Here is a 20,838-nt window from a genome sequence, read left to right on the forward strand (position 1 = left end):
CTAATATTTATGATGTCTAAGCGATAAAATAATTCGTTTATATATTTTAGATGGGCAAACTGCGAAAAATAATTCTTTATTTGCTCTTTAGTTAGCATTAGTAGCATAATGTGCTAACATTTTCAGTATTAAACAATAAATTTGTAAGTTGACGTATGTTTTTTTAGACGAATTCAATTAAAAAAAATTCTTTTGACGTTTCAAATTCGTTCAGATGGGCTGATGCATCTACCTTGGTAATTGTGCTATGAACAAAAATCAGCTGACTGCCATTTAAATCCACCAAAATGTATATCTAAATGCAATGAGATTTGTACTGGATTTATTAAATCCAGTCGAGGATTTATGGCTAGTCTAAATGAGCTATTATTATTTTATACATAACTACATCAATTTTATATTTAATTTATGTGAAACAAAAAGAGAAAATGTTATCGTTTCAAAACGAGCTCATTATCTCCAAAGCACAAACAAACAGTGACCCAATTATTAAATTTTGGAATTCCAGATATACTCGTTAACCCAATATCAAATTTAGTACCATAAAGTATATTTGTTACGCTTATAGTGCCAATTTCCAAAACCCCTCCTCATATAGTATTCCAACACTATACCATCATTTAATACACAGTCCTACAGCCAAAATTGCACATGAAAATGGAATAAAATCGCACTTAAGATTTTTCGTTTTCTCATCCTGATGACGTTTTAAAGGACATCATGCACGATGCTGTTGTTGGTGTCATATTAAAGAGGAGAATATTGGCTTTATTACATTCAATGATAACAAGGATATCAAAAATGTTCTTGAAAAAGTAAATACTAAAAAATCCTTTGAAAACTTCCTCCAATTTTTTTCAAAAAAGTATATGTTAATATCCTTCAATATCCTAACTTTGTAAGTTATTTTTTAATAAATATTTATATGAAATTCTTCAAGGAAAACAAAAAATTTTATTCTATGCCACTGTGCGACAGGAACAAAATTAAAAAAAAAAACAATTAAGAAAACGTTAAGTTCGGTCGGACCGAACTTTTTATACCCTCCACCAAAATTAAATTGAAAGAGAATGAAATAATTAGTTTCCTTTCATCTACGAAAGTACTTAGCTCCGCCGCCGCGCCAATTCTCATTCCTGGGAGGAGTAGTATTTGTTAACTGAAACCAGCCATTTCAGAATACTGAATACTCGTATCAGGAGGTGGTGTTCTATGAGGGCTATATCAAAACGTGGTGGGTATATAAAAGCATATACATAAGATTGGACAATGTGTTTAAACTTTTAAAATACTTAAAATCGTGAAAAAATATCGCAAATTTTCAGATTGAAAGTTGTACACTCCAAAGAAAGATGAAATAACAAATTTCAGTCGTTGCGGACCTTGACAGAACAATCTTCAACATACCTAAAATTGGGAGGTACGCTTTAATGGAGACTATATTAGGACATAGGAATATTTCATACCCTCATGGAAGATTAAATACCAAATTTCAGCCATTTGAGGAAACAGCCTTCAAAATACTGAGAATCAGAAGGTAACGTTCAATGGGGGGTGAAACCGAAGATCTATACCGACGAATTCCAGGCGAAATGTTCGAATACTAAATACAAAATTTCGGTTGTTTTGGCTGGATATTGAGGCTAAAACCTTTTAATACCGAAAATCCGGAGGTACCGTTCTATGAAGGCTATATCAATGCGTGGACCTATACTGACGAAATTTAGGTCGAATGTTTTGTACTTCCAACAAAGACAAAATGCCAAATTTCAGCCTTTCGGGTTCATATTGGGGCCAAAACCTTCAAAATACAGAAAATGTGGAAGTACCGTTATATGGGGGCTATATGAACACGTGGATTTATACAAACAAATTTCAGGTGGAATGTTTTATATCCTCAACGAAGACTAATTACCAAATTTCAACCATTTTGGTGGGATAATGAAACTAAAACTTTCAAAATACCGAATATCGGGAGGTACCGTTCTATGGGGGCTATATGAAGGCGTGGACCTATACCAACAAATTTCTGGTGGAACGATTTTTTATATCCTTAACGAAGACGAATTACCAAACTTCAACCATTTTGGTGGGATACAGAAGCTAAAACCTTCAAAATACCGAATATCGGGAAGTAACGTTCTATGGGGGCTATATGAAGGCGTGGAACTATACGAACAAATTTCAGGTGGAACATTTTATATCCTCAACGAAGTCTAATTAACAAATTTCAACCATTTTGGTGGGATAATGAAGCTAAAACTTTCAAAATACCGAATATCGGGAGGTACCGTTCTATGGGGGCTATATGAAGGCGTGGACCTATACCAACAAATTTCTGGTGGAACGATTTTTTATATCCTTAACGAAGACGAATTACCAAACTTCAACCATTTTGGTGGGAAACAGAAGCTAAAACCTTCAAAATACCGAATATCGGGAGGTACCGTTCTATGGGGGCTATATGAAGGCTTAAACCTATACCAACAAATTTCAGGTGGAAAGTTTTATACACCCAACGATAACTAAATACCAAATTTCAACCTTAACAAGTAAAAAAGTGTCAGTCTGCTTTGCCGACAGATATATACCCTCAGCCAATTTGAATGAAAGTTTCACCTACGGTATTAAAAGGTCTCTTCAGAATTTTGAGGCCCTTTTTGGACATTTGAACTTGCCGACAAAATTGTGGATTAGGAATTAACTGCACTAAGACACAAATGTTGAAGCTTTGTGGGGGAGGTACCTTCAGGGAGGACCGATGTGCCATTTTAAAAGTTAAACTAAATTTTGGCAAAACATTAGGGGATCCAAAGTTTGGACCAAATTGGTTGCCCCATTCAAGTGATATCGTCCTAGCAATTTAGTGACATTTTTTAAATATTGGGGAAGTTGTGGACCGGTATTTCCCCATGAAACTAAGTTTGGATATAATATGACGAAGACTAAATGTTGGACCAAATCGGTTGAAAAGTTCGCGAATTATCGTGCTCTCCGACAGCCACATATGGTGACATAGGGATTTTTTACAACTTTCGTGCTGTTTTCCTAAGAAATAAGGACTTGCCCCTGAAAAAACTTTTACCGTCGTAACGGAGGTAGCGAATGCAAATCGCTTCAACAAAAATCAAAACGTGGACCGATATATCCCATTTTCAATACCAACCATCCTGCAAGTAATAAAAACTTCTGTACCAAATATTGACTCTCTACCTTTAAAATTGCGAGCTGTATCTTGATTTCAACAGACAGACGGACGGACATGGTTAAATCGACATAGAATTTTATGCTGATCAATAATATATATACTTTATAGGGTCTCCGACGAATATTTCGAAGTGTTACAAACGGAATGACAAATTTAATTATACCCTCCATATGGTGAAGGGCATAAAAATGCGAACAAACCATATTCTGACACCACAACATGATAGAATACCAAAAATAAGAAGACAAGTGTCCCGGCGTTTTCCCCATCACTTCCACTTGTGGAATGTTTTATATCCTCAACGAAGACTAATTACCAAATTTCAACCATTTTGGTGGGATAATGAAGCTAAAACTTTCAAAATACCGAATATCGGGAGGTACCGTTCTATGGGGGCTATATGAAGGCGTGGACCTATACCAACAAATTTCTGGTGGAACGATTTTTTATATCCTTAACGAAGACGAATTACCAAACTTCAACCATTTTGGTGGGATACAGAAGCTAAAACCTTCAAAATACCGAATATCGGGAAGTACCGTTCTATGGGGGCTATATGAAGGCGTGGAACTATACGAACAAATTTCAGGTGGAACATTTTATATCCTCAACGAAGTCTAATTAACAAATTTCAACCATTTTGGTGGGATAATGAAGCTAAAACTTTCAAAATACCGAATATCGGGAGGTACCGTTCTATGGGGGCTATATGAAGGCGTGGACCTATACCAACAAATTTCTGGTGGAACGATTTTTTATATCCTTAACGAAGACGAATTACCAAACTTCAACCATTTTGGTGGGATACAGAAGCTAAAACCTTCAAAATACCGAATATCGGGAAGTACCGTTCTATGGGGGCTATATGAAGGCGTGGAACTATACGAACAAATTTCAGGTGGAACATTTTATATCCTCAACGAAGTCTAATTAACAAATTTCAACCATTTTGGTGGGATAATGAAGCTAAAACTTTCAAAATACCGAATATCGGGAGGTACCGTTCTATGGGGGCTATATGAAGGCGTGGACCTATACCAACAAATTTCTGGTGGAACGATTTTTTATATCCTTAACGAAGACGAATTACCAAACTTCAACCATTTTGGTGGGATACAGAAGCTAAAACCTTCAAAATACCGAATATCGGGAAGTACCGTTCTATGGGGGCTATATGAAGGCGTGGAACTATACGAACAAATTTCAGGTGGAACATTTTATATCCTCAACGAAGTCTAATTAACAAATTTCAACCATTTTGGTGGGATAATGAAGCTAAAACTTTCAAAATACCGAATATCGGGAGGTACCGTTCTATGGGGGCTATATGAAGGCGTGGACCTATACCAACAAATTTCTGGTGGAACGATTTTTTATATCCTTAACGAAGACGAATTACCAAACTTCAACCATTTTGGTGGGATACAGAAGCTAAAACCTTCAAAATACCGAATATCGGGAGGTACCGTTCTATGGGGGCTATATGAAGGCTTAAACCTATACCAACAAATTTCAGGTGGAAAGTTTTATACACCCAACGATAACTAAATACCAAATTTCAACCTTAACAAGTAAAAAAGTGTCAGTCTGCTTTGCCGACAGATATATACCCTCAGCCAATTTGAATGAAAGTTTCACCTACGGTATTAAAAGGTCTCTTCAGAATTTTGAGGCCCTTTTTGGACATTTGAACTTGCCGACAAAATTGTGGATTAGGAATTAACTGCACTAAGACACAAATGTTGAAGCTTTGTGGGGGAGGTACCTTCAGGGAGGACCGATGTGCCATTTTAAAAGTTAAACTAAATTTTGACAAAACATTAGGGGATCCAAAGTTTGGACCAAATTGGTTGCCCCATTCAAGTGATATCGTCCTAGCAATTTAGTGACATTTTTTAAATATTGGGGAAGTTGTGGACCGGTATTTCCCCATGAAACTAAGTTTGGATATAATATGACGAAGACTAAATGTTGGACCAAATCGGTTGAAAAGTTCGCGAATTATCGTGCTCTCCGACAGCCACATATGGTGACATAGGGATTTTTTACAACTTTCGTGCTGTTTTCCTAAGAAATAAGGACTTGCCCCTGAAAAAACTTTTACCGTCGTAATGGAGGTAGCGAATGCAAATCGCTTCAACAAAAATCAAAACGTGGACCGATATATCCCATTTTCAATACCAACCATCCTGCAAGTAATAAAAACTTCTGTACCAAATATTGACTCTCTACCTTTAAAATTGCGAGCTGTATCTTGATTTCAACAGACAGACGGACGGACATGGTTAAATCGACATAGAATTTTATGCTGATCAATAATATATATACTTTATAGGGTCTCCGACGAATATTTCGAAGCGTTCCAAACGGAATGACAAATTTAATTATACCCTCCATATGGTGGAGGGTATAAAAATGCGAACAAACCATATTCTGACACCACAACATGATAGAATACCAAAAATAAGAAGACAAGTGTCCCTGCGTTTTCCCAATCACTTCCACTTTCGCGGTTATGGGTCCCCAAAGGTTTGAGGCCAGTCAAAAGGCATCATTTTGCCAGGCTCTTTTTCAAACCGCCAAGAATTTTAATTTGCTCTCGGAGGCAAAGTTGTAGCTATTGTCTTAAATAAGGTCAAATTTCCTTTGCAAACCTAGTGTTGCACTACATAAAGAATATTAACATATACTTTTTTGAAAAAAATTCTGGATGTTTTCAAAGGATTTTTTAGTATATAATTTTCGATGTCCTTGTTATCCTTGAATGAAATACATGACTTTCGTACCAAATTTCAAAAATACAACTCTATCTCTGCACCCTAAACTATTTAGCATTTTTCGTATACTATTTCTAGAAGAGCGAGAAAATTTAAAAATGCATGCCAAGAACAAAGGGCATTGAGACTTGCAGACAGTGACAGCGTGAAAGTCAAATCATCCCTCATCAGTAGGCAAAGAGTGAGGCGATGCTGGCATCGGAGCATCTGACTGATTATTTATAAAATGTAGATTCAGGTCGTCGACACTAATATTTAAACTTTCACAAATATCAGGAGTGTTTGAAAGAAGTCCATTTTTCGAATTCTATTCCATAAAGTTTTTGAACTCAGATCATCTTAAAGGTAGGCCGCGTGTGCCTGCCTTCCTGATAACGGAGTTCGCCTTATTCCTAGCCCTGCAGAAGATCTTCCACTTACGGCTAGATTTGTCCGATAAATAGACTCTGTATGCCAAGCCTCTTAAAGAGCAGTGGTACTTGATAGTGGGCGCATCCATCCAGTCAATATGGCTGTGGTTAACCTTCCTTTTCTTCAAAGGACAGACTGAATGAGAACAATTGAGACCTGCCATAATAATACTCAACTGATCATCAACATTTGACGTGCGGAAAATATCTGAAAAATCAAATAAATGCAACATTACCATCAATGCATCTTGGGAAACACTGTCATAATAAAAAGAAATCATAATATTCAGCTGCACGCGAACGTACAGTTCGAATGGACAAACAAATGAGAACGTGCTTCGATATAGAAGAGCATATCGACACCTCCAAATAATAGTATGCTAAAGGTAAGGTCACATTAGGCAAATATTTGCTCAAAAGTGACAAATATTTGTTTGCCACAATTTGACCAGCAAATATTTTTCAAAGGCAAACAAGAAAACAGCTGATTTTGGGAAAACAAAACTATTTGGAAGCAAACAAAAATTTAACCAAATTGCTCTTAATGTGAACACCGTTCAGCAAATATTTTCCTCCTTTTTTGACAAACATTTATTTGGTCTTACAATTTGTTTGTAAGAGCAAACAAGAGCAAACATCTGCTGAAACACATTGTTGTCACATATTAAAAAGGGGCATATGACCATAAAATGACGAAATTTCTTGTAAATATATAATACGAAGTCAATAATTAGTGAATAAAGAAATAAATAAATGGGAGGTGAGGGATTTAAAAAACCAAAAATGTTTTACAATCGATGAATCCGAGTTTCACCCATTCCGAATCCGCGAACTGCTAACATATTCTATATACAGTATAGTCTCGATAATCCGGACTCTCGTTAATCCGGACAACGCGGTAATCCGGACACTAGAATTTTTTACATTGTAGACTCGGTAATCCGGACATCTCACATTTTTCGTACCTCGATATTCCGGACATCAATATTTTTTCCTATCTTGAGCATTAGATTCTTATTTATTTCAACTGGTGTATAAATTAGCAATTACAACTGGTGTATAAATATGAAAAAAATAAGTTTTTCGAAGTGTTCGGTCCACATATCGCCTTTCTGGCTAGCCATTGTTGACTCAGTTATACAGTCAATATGGAATTAACAATTTGAATCTGTCGAATGATGTTTCTACCCTTCAACCATCGACTGCAGACTATGATAAAAAGACAGTTTTTAAACCTAGTGTCGGGTAGCCAAATCGATGTTGGGTGTTCCTTTCCTCTACAGTAATTAGTTCGTTAGGCTCCGATTAGTGAGAAAGTCCCTTGGAACTGTACCTAGAAAGTTTTAAAACATTTAAAGCGTTGGGATCACTGAAAAATATCGTTAATTACCGAAATTATAAGCAATTTAAGTTTATCGATTTTTCGGCAACGCAAAAAAGTTATTAGGAGAATCGTACTTCTTGTATGGATTTAGATATGCCAATAAATTACTTGAAATATATGACTCCTTTTAGTTTCATTCTTTGATATACCAAATCTCCGGCAACTACGGATTGTTATATTGTATTCTTGTAATTACACTGTGCAACACGAAAATTATTAACCATATTCTGACACCGCAGCGTGATTGAAAACAAAAAAGAGAGGACACGTGACTCGCCATTTTTTTTTCTTATCTCATAAACTTTCGCGGTTATAGGACTCAAAAAATTGCACACAGTGTTATACAGCCAATAGATCTACATTCCATTGTCTTATTCCAAGACTATAACATTTATATAAAACCTTTTTTTGGTTTCTACGAGAAGGTAAAGTCAGTTGCTGATGTTTATACAAAATGGCTAAAATATATTCACCATAATGAGATAAGTGCATTTTTATTCTGAAGCTATATCTCAAGTCGTAAGAGGCTCAGGTCCCATGGTCTCTGAAAATGAATATGTGTACATGGGCAACAATGTTTACATCTATGAATAAAATATTAATAAATATACCAGGCTATAAAAATACAATGTCACCTAAATTACGCTGGAGAGTAATAATAAGGAGTAAATTTGGTAGCCAGGAAAGCTGCTTAAAATGGTCGCAACCGGTGATATTTGCTTAATATGAATTCGTTTACCTTAGGTGTCAGGTTATTATCTGGTAAACGTTCGATATTAATGATTTGAACTTACAAAATGATGCGTTTTTATGACTACTCGGTAATCCGGACAATTCGATAATCCGGACATGGCCGAAACATGTGGTGTCCGGATTATCGAGACTATACTGTAGTATGATTGAAAATCTATATCCATAAGGTCAACCATAAAAATTAATTTACGTGGAAGCTGTGTTGGCATCAATGAAGAAAGATAGCTAAAAATGGGTTGAAGCCAACAAGTTTTTTTATGCTCCCTTCTGATTTCTGGCTTAACCTTACATTTTATAGACATATGCTCAAAGAAAGACTCAAAGAATACTTCATGGGCAATGTGATACTAGTGTATCATTTTTCGATATATCCACTGCATCCACCTAAAATTGATGCTGACATTTTGAAGCCGGAATTTCGGGGTTTTTCAAAAAAACCTATTTTGTGAGTTTAAAATTTACAAGTGTTATTCAATTTCCTTTGTACCCCGCGTGAATTTAGTTTTTTTACGCGACGGATCTAATGAGACCTTCCGCGATCGAATCCATCGACTAAAACCGCGGATGTAGATACCTTGAAAATACGAAAATCGGCGAAAATGTATTTTGACGAATCGGCGTATTAAACCGCGATTTTCTTTAACATTTCTTACATAAATGGAATCCTTTATACGCGATTTTACCAAAAATAGAATGTGGAGGCACATCTGCGGTTCGTGAAGAATCTGTTTGAAATAGGTGTATATAGACATATTTTTGATGGGTGCTACTGAAACCGGATGCGCATCAAAAATGGTGGGTTTTAGAAAAACGCAAAACCTCAGAAATTATTAGACGTATTGGCATACATTACAATAGTAATTGTGACGTAATTATTGGTGGTGGTTATAATTGTACTGCTACGCAGATTTAGTTTTGTTATTTATACATCCAATACTGTCTTGAAAACAACAACCGACGTTTTAATCCCGATTATCTGTCAACTTTAATAAATCAGTACAAAAAATCTTCTTCCTTTTAAAAATATTACCGTGGCAAGCTGTAAATAGCTGCGGTAAAATGTCAATTTTTGAAGAAGCCAAACAAAGTGCCGCATATTGAATTTGACACTGTTTTTCATTTGGCTATTATTGTTATACATGGATTTTTATTTATACGCCCAATATTATCTTCACAAACTTCACCAACTAATTTTACAAAAAGCGCGATTTTTTATAAAAAAATTTAATTTTCATAAGTCAATACAAAAAAACTTCGTTTTCTATACAGGTTATCAAGATAATGTTTTTAAACACATTATCTTGATAACCTGTATATTATTTTCATTAATAGAAAACGTTTTCATGGTAAACTGTCTTCACCCTTTTGGTTGAAATACTACGTTGACAACATTTAAATACAAATATGAATTCATAATAAACAAAATTGAAAGCTGTTTATAAAAATAATTTTCCAAGGCACAATGTGTCATAATTCACATACATATGTACATTCGCAACAATACACAAATGAACTCATTCCGACAAGGCACTCATTGCCAAACATGTGGTCTTTGATTTGCCTTCTCCACAACAAACAATAAACACAACGCCATTTTTATTATTTCTCTCTTTTTCTCTCTCTATTTTTCTCGGCCAAATAATTTTATATTTGTTGGCAGTTTGCTCAAACAATTTCTGGGTGAAAATATCTCTTCAAATGTGAACACACGGCAAACATGTTTGCCCATTTCGTTATTTGTCACTGTTTGAACAAACAAAATGTGTCAAATATTTGCCTGTAATGTGAACACAAATAAAATTTTGTATGAAATTCACATTTGTTTGGGCAAATATGGGAAAACGAATTTGTACCAAATATTTGCCTAATGTGACCTTACCTTAAGTCTGAAAAGTGAGTTTTGCAGGAGAAGCTCTCAAAGTTTACAGTTTTCTTTGACCTTCACTACTATTCTGAGTAAACATTTGTTTATAACTTCTGTTCGGATTGACCGATCATTACCAAAATTTGACAGAATTTAAGTTAAAGGACGTAAAAAGTAAAAATGTAAAGAACTTGAAAACATGCTAAGTCGACTTAGCATACTATTGTTTGGAGGCGTCGATATATATTGATTGGAAAAAACAACTTTCTCTGGGTCAGACAATAGAAAAAAATCAAGAAGAGAAGTCAATTGATGAGCAACATCATGATGAGTCGGTAAGGAATTGTGGTGAATTGAAAGATTTAATCTACTACACGCAGATCTTACGGCTGACGCTGTGGTAATATTGAATAAATTATATAACATTAGAATATCGAAGTAGTAGTTCTGACACCTCATCTTCAAACGATTCAAAGTCTTCATGTGGTAAACACACCAACGAGAAAATGCTGATCACCCAAAGAAATATCCACGAACAGAAACTCCACATAAACGAAGTTGTTCCCACTATACACAACTTTAAAATGCAACGAAATGCAAACCCCCCCCCCACCCCTTTGCATCGGACGATCGTTTCTTATACAGCCATATCCGTCCATATCAATTCCAAATTTCCGGATTCCAGCTCTATCGGTTCACCCAAATCCAAATGGTGCCAAATTTAGTATCATTTAGTACACAAAAGTACGGATTTCCATAACTTCGTCCATATCACAATCCTTCTCTCCAACAGTAATCTTAATTCTAAATTTTAGGATCTCAGCTATATTTAAATTGTACGAAATTTAATACTAATTGGAACTTTTCGTACACATAACACATACATTTAGTACTAACCGTTCACATAATACTTAATGGTACTAAATTTAGTACATATTAGTACTTTTCGTACACTTATAGAACTTCCAAAAACTTTTGGTACATCTTTCTTACTCTCTATTAGTGACCCTTATTACAAAATTTTAGAATTATAGCTCTAGCCGTTCGCCAAATATATATGGTGCCATATTTAGTACATTTTAGGACTTTTAGTACCGTTCTAGTTCAAAAACCCAGCCTTATCTGAGACCATTGGACTAAGAGTGAACATCACCGAAAGTTTCAATATTCTAGCTTCAGCGGATTCGTCTGGGCATATGTCACTCACTCATCATTGAGCTCTTTTGTATATTAAAATATGTGTTGTTCGTTGGTCATGGTCATCGTTACTACATGGTTTGTCTACATAAATGTCTACATATAAGCATTCGAAGCAAACACTCTTACCAAAAGGATACTAAATCCCTTTTTAAACTTCGAAATGTACCAACAAACATACAAGGTTGTTCTCAAAAAAAAAGACGGAATATTCCTTTATCAATTTCTTTGTACAATAAATACAAATATGTGTACATTAGGGTTACAACCAAAAAATACCATCCCAGTACCATGTGGAGAAAATTGTGCTGATAAGTTTAAATTTGCTTTATTTGAATACATATTTATAGAAAACAAATACGATTCTCATAGGCAAAGTCATTAAAAACAGTCTGTAACTTTCGGGAAATCGTTGCAAATGGCCACATATTCTCTTGTCCGATAGGTATACTAAATACAAACATAAAATTCGGGAGTTTATAAAGAACAAGTAAAAAGTATGAGTCGACTTTGTCGACAGAGATATACCCTCCGTCTACGTAAATTGAAACTTTCATCTACGAAAAGGTCTAGGTCCTTTTAAGAATTTTGTGTCAAAGTGTTGCGAAGGGGGTACTTACAGGAATGGGCCGGCCAACGAACTGCATCGGCATACATTTCCAAAGGATCTTCGAACAGACCCTAAATTGCACTTAGACACAAATGTTGAACTTTCGTGGGGTAGGTACCCTAAGCAGAGGACCGATATGGGCCATTTTTGAAGTTATACTTAATTTGGATAAAATATTAGGAGATCCAAAGTTTGGACCAAAACCAAGAAGTATGGAATTGTCCCTGAAAAAAAACTTTGCATCAACAAAAGTCAAAGTGATTCGAGAGAAGGTCTTAAAGTGAAAGTCTTAATGTGAGTGGTAAAATATAGTCCATATTCAAACCTGATCTATATCTGGTAGATATATTAGGATGTGAAAAGTATTCACCACAATTTACCGAACATTTTTGAACTTTTGTGGGGGAGGTACCTGAAGGAAGTACATAAAATTGACTAAATTTTTATTGAAATCGTTACCTAAGTATTCTACTGCAAATAACTCATACTCAGTATGGCAATTTACAACGCGAAACGACTTAAAAAATTTGCTTAAAAAAAGTTACACTTTTTTCACACATTTTTTTCAAGAAATTGATTTTCTATTCATTAAAGATAGTGGAGTCGCGCGGACAAACGGTAAGACAGTATGACAAGATTTTTTTTTTTAATATTTTACAAAACTGTTATGATATTTTACTCTTAACAAGTAAAAAAGTATAAGTCGGCTTTGCCGACAGAGATATACCATCAGCCAGTGTGGAATGAAATTCATTTTTTCCAAAAAAACATATGTATTTAGGGGGTTTTCAAAGTTTTGGCCGTATACACCGACAAAAGTATGGATAGGATTAAAGCTCAAAAATGTTCGGGGATATCGATAGATAGGGCTTTTTATCACATTAGCCTGCGAAAAACATAATATAGCTATAATCGAGCCCTCCAGCCATTACATATGGTGCCATATGGGATTTTTCACAACTTTCCAGCTGTTTTCTCAAGAAGTATGGACTTGCCCCTGAAAAAACTTTTACTGCCGTAATTGATGCAGCGAATGCAAGTTGCTTCAATAAAAATCAATCATCATTTATCCAAAATTTTGTGTGGGAGGTACCCGAAGGAGTGGACAAATATAGTCCATATTCGATCTATATCTGGTAGGATGTGAAACGTATGGACCAAATCGGTCAGTTCCTTCCAGAGTTATCGTGCGCACAATTTTTCCGAATATTTTTGAACTTTTGTGGGGTAGGTACCTGAAGGAGTGGACCGATATGACTTATTTCCGAACTTAAACTAAGTTTGGGGAAAATATTACGAAGGCCAAATTTTGGACATTGGGTTTTTTTGCACCTTTCACGCAATTTTCTTAGGAAGTGTGGACTTGCCCTTGATGAAACTTGTACTGTTGTGTGGAGGGCCGTGAATATGACTTCTTACTACAAAAATCAAAGCGATTCGAGAGCAGATCCTAAACTGAACTTTTCCGAAATTTTGTGTGGGAGGTAGCCGAAGGAGTGGACTGATTGATAGAAATTTCACGATGTGCAAAGTATGGACCAAATCGGTTACTCCCTTCAAGAGTTATCGTGCGCACAAATTTGCCGAACATTTTCGAACTTTTCGGAAACTTTTCCCGATAGAGAAAAAATTACACCGTATTTCGTAGTACTTGTCATGCTCTACACAGCTTATGCGGTGGTGTTTTTGATATTTGCAAAAATTGCAAAAAAGTTTTAGCCCTAGTGTACATAGTATGTACTACATACATATGTGTAACCAAGGTACATTTATAGAAGGCAGAACTGACAATCAGCTGTATTTTTACTTTTTTGTAAATTTGGTTTTCAAAATGTAATGGCGATTAGAGGGATTTAGACGATTTTCAAAATGTATTTATGTTTTGCCTGAAAAAATTTTAGAACAACTATTATTCACTATTTTCTTTAACATTTAATTTTCAATAACAACAATGTTTTTGTTAATTTGTTAGTTGCTGTAATTCATGCATCTACCTTATATAAATATGCTTTGTGTGTAACTAAATAAACAAATACATACATTCCTTTGAAGTTGCACTTTTATTCATTTTTTTAATTCATCGGATTTTTATCAATATTGAATGGATAGAATTTCAAAGGAATCTGTATTTAGATTATTGATGCTGAGAATATTATTGGTGTGTTCTAAGCAAAACTAGCACATTTATATAAGTACATTTTAAGCTACCAGCAGTATTAAACAATTTGGAATAAATAAAATATCAAATTTGCCAAGTAAATACGTAAATACACATTTTAAGATTTTTGAATAACAAAGATTCTTTGTACATTGAAATATTTATTCTATTTTTGTACACATATACTTTTCATTGTTTTGGCATTATTCTGCAAACATAAAAAAATTGGTCATGTAGAATTGCATGCATTTGAAAAAGAAAAACAATAAATAATACCATCAATCAATCACATATTATTTTATATAGGTTTTTGATGTAGCTGGCGTAATTTTAATTACGTTGCAAAACCAACCACTACAAAAATATTCAATACGAAGTAATATTTTTGAGGTCATAAAAATATGTGGGCTAGGCCGGGGCGATTTGTGTGGAAGGAAAAAAACCTTAATGGGCCCTTCGCGTTTCTGATTCCTGGGATTGAACTGAGCAATAAAGTCTACTGGACCATATGTCTTCGGTGAAAATCGAGCCTCCCGATTTTGACTTTAAGTTTTTTATCTAAGTTTTTTTGACATCATGGCATATAACAGCCAAACCATTGAGATTTTCGAGCCAACACAAAGACAAAAATTGTAGCCAAGACAGTAATTAAGAACTCTCTTATACATCGCAAAAGCATTGGAACGCTTTTTCAGGCAGTTTTGGTCTTGAAAAGGTGCAAACTTTTGGAAAAATGTCGATAAATGGCAATGTGCTACAAAAGTTGACCAGAAAAAATATTCAAGCGTTCTGATGTAAAATTCCATCGTGTTGGGATCCATGGAGAACGAAAATGACTTTTGTTCGTTTGGGTCACTTCGTTTTGTTTTTCTATAACGTTCGTTCGTTTTATTTTTCTATAGTGAAAATCTGGGTTTCTTATATTTTCATATTTACACGGACATATCTTATTTTTTCCACAACGGATTTCTTTTGATACTTCTTCCTTTTAAAGTGGTGAATAATATATTTTGAATAAGCTATTATTGTTTTAAATCGGTTAACATATGGCTAAGTTATAGTGGTTTATGTCTGAAAACCCCCACTAAAAACCTATAACTGAATTTCTCACAATTTTCAAAATAAATATTAAACAAAACAAAAAACATATTTTTGAAAATTATGAGAAATTCAGTTACATAATTTTTGTGGGCTTTTTCAGACTCAAGCCACTATAACTTAGCCATATGCTTAGCCAATGCTTAGCCAATGCTTTTACGATGTATTAGAGAGTTCTTAATTACTATCTTGGCTACAATTTTTGTCTTTGTGTTGGCTCGAAAATCTCAATGGATTGGCTGTTATATGCCAAATGTCAAAAAAACGTAGATAAAAGACTTAAAGTCAAAATCGGGAGGCTCGATTTTCATCGTAGACATATGGTCCAGTAGACTTTTTTGCTCAGTTCAATCCCAGGAATCAGAAACGCGAAGGGCCCATTAAGGTTTTCAAATCGCCCCGGCCTAATGTGGGCATATCTATATATAAATGAGCTTGGTGATAAGTGATTGACTGACTGACTGACTGACTCATCATCAACGCCCAGCCAAAAGCTAGGAGCTTGAAATTTTACCAGTGGATCACTGTTGATGCAAATGTGCGAGATAAGGCCGGGTTTTAGAAAATTCGTCCTGGAACCACAAAAAATAACAACAACAAAAATCCTTATTTTACATTATTATTACGTACTTATTCACTTAGTTGGCCCTCTGCAAGACATATATCAAATTAACACTGCTATAACTTCATGATACCGTAAACGATCACACATAATTTCAAATTTTGTAGTTTACTTCTAGGCGCACTTATTTTATCGTAAACCACTAAATAATAGAAAGACAAGACATTTGTTGTCTTCCATTGCAACAGATGTCGCAGTTGGTGATAATGGTAAAAACATCAATTACGCGAAAAATACAAACCGATCCTGATTTAGTTTTCACATAACAGGTGTCGCACAAAAGATGTTCATTCGTTAAAATACAGTTAGAAAAGATGATTACAAACGATGCATTTTAATTTTCAATTTAAAATTAAAACAAAAATTCTTTCAATAAATGATGTTGGGTTTGTTGAACAAATGAGTTGCTGTTGAAGACAACATTAGGGGAATAAATTCAGAAATCGGCCAGAAATAACAACAACTAAAAACTGTATGGACCTCACTTTTTGGTAATAACTAAATGTTTGCAAATCAATGAAAGTGCAATAAAATTGTGCATATTACCACAATTTATTTGCAATAAAGAATTTTATCGGATATGGAGATGTACAGTCATAACTATTCAATTTCAAAATCTGTAATTTGAAGAAATCGCTAAATAATGAAATAAATAATGAAAGGTTGGGAAGTGGTGCTTCTAAAAGGAAATGGTTTGGAAAATTAACAATCATGTGTACGAAAAGTAGTAGTAGTTTGGAATGATTTAGATATGGAGGTAGTTTTACAACTTTTAAAAGTTCGTACGAAAAGTACTAAATTTAGTACAATTTAGATTTGGGTGAACGTAAAGAGCTGGAAACCTGAAATTTGGAATTAAGGTTACTGTTGTAGTGTAGGATTGAGATATGAGGGTAGTTTTGGATATTCGTGCTTATGTGTACGAAAAGTACTAAATTTGGTACAATAGGGATTTGGGTGAACGGATAGAGCTGGAATCCTGATATTTGGAATTGAGATGACTGTTGGAGTGTAGGATTGAAGAACTTTTGGAAATTCGTACTTATGTGTATGAAAAGTACTAAATGGTACTAAATTTGATACAATGGGGATTTGGGTGAACGGATAATAGCTGGAATCTCGAAATTTGGAATTGAGATTACTGGTGGGGTGTAGGATTGAGGTAGTTTTGAAAATTCGTACTTATGGGTACGAAAAGTACTAAATGGTACTAAATTTAGTACAATTTGGATTTGAATGAACGGATAGAGCTGGAAACCTGAAATTTGGAATTAATATTACTGTTGAAGTGTAGGATTGAGATATGAGGGTGGTTTTGGAAATTAGTACTTATGTGTACGGAAAGTACTAAATGGAACTAAATTTTGTATAATGGGGAATTGGGTGAACGGATAGCGCTGGAATCTCGAAATTTGGAACTGAGATTACTGGTGGAGTTTGGTATTGTGGAAGTTTTGGAAATTCGTACATAGGGTACGAAAAATACTAAATAGCACTAAATTTGGTACAGTTTCGATTTGGGTGAACGGATAGAGCTTGATTCCTCAAATTTGGACTGAGGATCACTGATGAAGAGTAAGAAAGATGCACCAAAGGGTTTTTGGAAACTTGAGTGTACGAAAAGTACTAAATGGTACTAAATTAATACAATTTGGATTTGGGTGAACGGATAGAGCTGGATTCCTGAAATTTGGAATTGATATTACTGTTGGAGTGTAGGACTTGGGAAGTTTTAGAAATTCTTACTTATGTGAATGAAAAGTACTAAATGGTACTAAATTTGGGACAATGGGGATTTGGGTAAACGGATATAGTTGGAATCTTGAAATTTGGAATTGAGATTACTGGTGGGGTGTAAAATTGAGGTAGTTTTGAAAATTCGTATTTATGGGTACGAAAAGTACTAAATGGTACTAAATTTAGTACAATTTAGATTTGGGTGAACGTATGTATGTAGCTGGAAACCTGAAATTTGTAATTAAGATTACTGTGAAGTGTAGGACTGAGATATGAGGCTGGTTTTGGAAATTCGTACTTATGTGTTCGAAAAGTACTAAATTTGGTACAATAGGGATTCGAGTGAATGGACAGAGCTGGAATCCTGAAATTTGAAATTGAGATTACTGTTGGAGCATAGGATTGGGGAAATTTTGGAAATTCGTATTTATGTATACGAAAAGTACTAAATGGTACAAAATTTATTACAATTTGGATTTGGGTGAACGGATAGAACTGGAATCCTGAATTTTAAGTATTTTAATTCTATTTATTTTAATTTAAAGTATGAATTTTAGTAAACGGAAAGAGTTAGAATTTGCAACCCGTTCGCGGTAGGCTATAGAGGTAGAATTTGGATTTGGGTGACGGGTAGTGTTTGAGTCCTGAAATTTGAAATTAGGATTACTATTGGAGTGTAGGACTGAGGTAGTAAGGGTACGAAAATTACTAAGTGGTACTACCTGTGGTACAATTTGGATTTGGGGGAACGGATAGAGCTGGAATCCTGGAATTTGGTCAGACTGCTGTTGGAGTATAGGATTGAGATGGAAGTAGTTTTTGAAATTCGTACTTATGGGTACGAAATGTACCAAATGGTACAACTTGGATTTGAGTGTACGGATAGCGCTGGAATCCTGTTATTTGGAATTATGGCTACTGTTGAAGTGAAGGATTGAGGTTGTTTTGGAAAATCGAATTGTACAGAATTTGGTACAATTTGTTTTTGTGTAAAGGGGTTTTTGTGTACTAAATATGGAATCCATTGTATTAGGCAAACGCGAAGAGCTAGAATTCTGAAATTTTGAACGAGTGGTCATTGATGGAGATTTAGGAAGATGTACCAAAGGGTATTTAGAAACTCGACCTATAAGTGTACTAAACGTTTCTAAATTTGGTACCAATTGCATATTTTTAATGGATAAAGCTAGAATCTTCAAATTTGGTATGGGAATCAAGGTTGGGAAATGGCGTTGAAATAAGGAAATGGTTTTGGAAGTTCGTATTTATGATTACGAGCAGTAATAAATTTGGATTTGGGTGAACGGATAGAGCTGGAATCCTAAAGTTTTGAATTAAGATTACTGTAGGGGTGTAGGATTGAGATAGTTTTGGAAATTCGTACCTTTGGGTACGAAAAGTACTAAATGGTACTAAATTTGGTACAATTTGGATTTGGATGAACGGATAGAGCTGGAATTCTGAAATTTGGAACTAAGATTACTGCCGGACAGTAGAATTGAGGTAGTTTTGTAAATTCGTACTTATGGGTACAGAAAGCACTAAATTTGGTACAATTTGAATTTTAGTACGCGGATAGTGTTGGAATTGGGAATTAAGATTACTGTAGGAGTGTAGTATTGAGGAAATTTTGAAAAGTCGTACGTATGGGTACGAGAAGTACTAAATGGTACTAAATATGGTACAATATGGATTTGGGTGAACGGGTAGAGCTGGAATCCTGAAATGTTTGTTTGGGAAAGAAATGGTACTAAATTTGATACAATTTGGATTCGGGTGAATTAATAGAGCTGGAATCCTGAAATTTGGAATTACGATTACAGTCGAAGAGTAGGATTCAGGTTGTTTTGAAAAAGCAAACTTATGGTTACGAAAAACACTAAATGGTACTAAATTTAGTACAATTTGTATGTAGGTGAACGGATAGCGGCGGAATCCTGCAATTTGAAAGTATGATTATTGTAGCCCTGTTGCGTTGAGGAAGTTTTGAAAATTGGTTCGAAAATTCTAAATTGTTCTAAATTTAGTACAATTTTAATTTGGTTTAAGGGATAGAGTTTGAATGCTGAAATTTGGAAGTAAGATTACTACTAAAGTGAAGGATTGAGGTAGTTTTGGAAAATCTTACTTATGGGTACGAAGAGTTCGACTTGATACTAAGTTTGGTACAATTTGGAATTGGACAGCTGGAATCTTGAGATTTGGAATTACTGTAATTATTATGGAATTTACTGTAATTATTTTGTATTAATGTCCGTGTATGGCTGAGATATGTCGTCGAAATACGTACCATAAGTATACGAAAATTATTTAATGGTACTCAATTTGTTTTTGGGTGTAGGGACAGTGCTGAAATTTGTATTTTTTGGAGTTAGGGTGTGTATTGGTGTGCAACGTTGATCTCGCTGTTAATGTGTAAGGGTGAGATACGGCTGATCTTTTTGAAAATCGAACTTAAGGGGTACGTACAGTACTAAGATAAAAATAAATATTGATTAAAATTGGTATTAGTGCGACCAAATTTTCAGTGTTTGTCATTTCCATATTATATATTGTTTATTTGTTTTTTTTATATCCTTTCCGCATACGAAGTAGCGGGCATCTTGCTAGTACATTATATATACTTATATTTAAAAGTGGTGTATTTCCAGAAGCCCAAAATAAATTTCGCCACTGTAAAGAAGACCTGACTTTACACATGCAAGAAAGATTAAATATTAAAATTAGTGGCTGGTTCAATATAAATCAGCGTCAGGCACCACACTTTTCCATTGTATACTTAACGGGGCGTCATTGTGTGAGTGCATGCTTTTTCAATGGGTTGAATTGTGTGTGTGGAGAGAGCAACGTTAAATGAGCGCACACGGGCGCCTAATTGCCTGACCTGGATATAAATGCATTTAAAATATGTCATATAAGCTGTGAGCGCTTTAAATACGCATTGTTATACCTACATCATGGTGTGGGTATTATAACTTGGTTTTGGCCCAAAAGCTTGTAACACATCGAAATAATGGCCG

At 34.8% G+C, this 20,838-nt stretch overlaps 1 protein-coding gene across 1 annotated transcript in view; it reads right to left on the minus strand.

Moving 5' to 3' along the window:
- Window positions 1-20,838, minus strand: part of Nprl2 (Nitrogen permease regulator-like 2) — a 141,394-nt gene that overhangs the window by 38,140 nt on the left and 82,416 nt on the right. The window lies entirely within an intron of this gene.

The sequence above is a fragment of the Musca autumnalis genome, unplaced genomic scaffold (genome assembly GCF_047663935.1).
Source record: "Musca autumnalis isolate F117 unplaced genomic scaffold, ASM4766393v1 scaffold_3, whole genome shotgun sequence".
Lineage (NCBI taxonomy): Eukaryota > Metazoa > Arthropoda > Insecta > Diptera > Muscidae > Musca > Musca autumnalis.